Genomic DNA, 3,045 nt, shown 5'->3' with positions numbered 1-3,045 from the left:
GTTTAAATTGTTGAAAAATTTGCGATTTGCGCATGCTGATTATAATTTATTGTATAACTTATTGTGTTCGTGCGTGCATTGGGGTACTTGGTGGAAAAATATCGGTCCAGTAATAAGAAGGAGAAAAGCGAAGATAGGTAAGAGAACTTCTTATAATTTACAAATGTTTGTGTAGTAGTTGAATTTCTAAGAGCGGATAAACTAATTAAACCTATTAATTATTTTATCGTATGTGTTTCCATAAATTGTAATTTTATATTTAATATACAAGAAGAATTTCTCCAATTTATAAAACGATTGTAAAATCTATAGATATAACTAAACTGTTTTATTTGTAGTCCATTCTGTTACAATTTCTCATAGCACTAGGAACTTTTTTTGTCCCTATTATACTAGTTTTTCTGCGTGTAATATTATATACCTACTACGATGAAAAGTTTCTGAGATGATTTAATTTACAGAAAAAAGAAATAGCTACTGCAACCGAAATTAGAAAAATAATATATACGAATAAGCAAAAATTTGACAGAATTAAGAGGAATTTGGTGGAATTTTCATCTTTTCAAGTTCGTGCTATTGGAAATAAAAACATCGAAATTGATTAATGTTCTTGCATTTTTGTTGCAAACTCATGTGTTTCTACAAATATTAATGCTATAGCAGATTTAGAAAAAATAAAGGAATGCAATGTAATTAAAACTTGAAACTTTGAAAATTTGATTGTAGGGATTATTCAGAATGATTTTTTTAATTAAAACTTTTTCAACTATGGGTTATACAAGAAGTTAATGCCAACTTTGTGATTTTATATGGTATAAATAGTATATTTTTTACGGCGACTTCTTATGAAACACTAAATTATAAGGTACAGTCAAAACATAAATTACTAAAAACTAACTACAATATTGTAATATCAGAATTACAGCGTAAACTCTATATAACGGCACTTAAGGGACTGAACATTTTTCGGCGTTATAAAGAGTGGTCGTTAAATGGAGAGAAATAAAAGATATTATTTTACTATTCTATAATAATATGCATTTACCAATATAGTACACATTTTGCACACGAACATTATTATTCATACATTGCGTATAGCCTGTTATCTTCGTCTGATGTTTTTTGCTGCTCCAATATTTTAATTGTATTTTGTTACGTATCTTACTCATATCTTGAGATACTGCTGGATCAATTTGATTATATAAAAAGTATTTTTTTAATAGTTTCGCTGCATCAAGTGCTTGTTTGATGCTTGGTGGAGGGACAGGATCGTCTTCTTCAACAACGTACACAGCTGCAGTTCTTATCTATTTCGGCAACTTAGAAAGTACTGCTTAATGATTTATAATGCCGCATTGTTGTCGTTAAATAGAGTGAGCGTGACGCTATATAGAATGTAATATTGTATAGAAAACAATGTAAACCAACCAAAGTCAAGCAATTTCGACGTTTTAAGGAGTTTGTCGTTAAATCGAGTGACGTTATAAAGAGTTTACACTGTATATACTAAAATGTTACAATTTGTATGGCTATAAACAAATTGTTAATGAAATTTTTACTGCAATTTTGTAATCATTATTTTTTTAAAAACAGTAAAAAGGTATTAAAAAATTATTTCATTGATAACTAAAATATGGGTCTCGGAGCATACGTAAAAAAATCAGGAAAGATATATCAGGTCGATTTTCTAGCACTGGCATTAATTTGAATTTTCAAAATTTGTTTACTTTCAAATTACAGTATACGAAAACTACTTCACCGATCTTGACCAAATTATACATACCTTCAACTATATTACACTACATTTTCATGACAAAGAACCAATTGATTCACTACGCATTGAATTGTAATTGCGTTATTTGGCATTTTGTCTATTTTTTAATAAAATTTTTTTTTTAATCATACCGGCACTATCTTCTAGGAAGTTGAACGAGGAACAAAAAAGGTCCAGTGCAATTTCGTTCTAGGAGGCTTCTATTTATAGAAACATGCCGAAAAAAAGGCATTTTCGGTTAATTTTGCAGTAATTGATTTTTCACACAAATTCCAACCAAAAGAATCACTGCGCAAACCCCTAATTGTTGTTCCGAACCATTTGCTATCAAAAAGCTAATTGTGCATAGTCACAACCAAAATAAAAGGGATTCTTCCACCGATTGCGCTAGTGGTACATTAGAGAAATTTTAAAAAAATTAAACATGTAGATTTGAAAATTTGACAGTAGGGGTATTCCAGGATGATCTTTTTAATTAATTTAATTTTAAGTATAGGCTACTTTTGCTTTTACCGGAAGTTGATGCCGACTCTGTTATTTTAAACGATATAGTATATTTTTTACGACGGATTCCTATGAAACACTAAATTTCAAGGTACACACAAAAAATAAAGTGCTAAAAAATAANCTTTTTAATTAATTTAATTTTAAGTATAGGCTACTTTTGCTTTTACCGGAAGTTGATGCCGACTTTGTTATTTTAAACGATATAGTATATTTTTTACGACGGATTCCTATGAAACACTAAATTTCAAGGTACACACAAAAAATAAAGTGCTAAAAAATAACCACAATTTTGTAATATTCCAATTGTATGCTTAAACGAAAGTATAAATCTTGCATTCAAGTTCGGGTTTGTTCGGACCTCCTTCATGTTACAATTTATAAGCCTTTAAACAAATTGCTAATGAAATTTTTACTACAATTTTCTTACTTAAAATTTACAAATGTATCTACTTTTTTTTGGTGTGCCTACATTTTCTACAAATAATTTATTTTGTATGAAATGGGTTATGTTCTGTTTTGCTACAATTTTGTAAAAAATATCCCTATAAGTTATTAAAAAAAATCTACACAAGTTTAAATTGTTGAAAAATTTGCGATTTGCGCATGCTGATTATAATTTATTGTATAACTTATTGTGTTCGTGCGTGCATTGGGGTACTTGGTGGAAAAATATCGGTCCAGTAATAAGAAGGAGAAAAGCGAAGATAGGTAAGAGAACTTCTTATAATTTACAAATGTTTGTGTAGTAGTTGAATTTCTAAGAG

The sequence above is a fragment of the Agrilus planipennis genome, unplaced genomic scaffold, assembly GCF_000699045.2.
Source record: "Agrilus planipennis isolate EAB-ADULT unplaced genomic scaffold, Apla_2.0 scaffold82, whole genome shotgun sequence".
In the NCBI taxonomy this organism is placed as follows: domain Eukaryota; kingdom Metazoa; phylum Arthropoda; class Insecta; order Coleoptera; family Buprestidae; genus Agrilus; species Agrilus planipennis.
The sequence above is the reverse complement of the archived record's forward strand: the minus strand, read 5'-3'. Positions refer to the sequence as shown.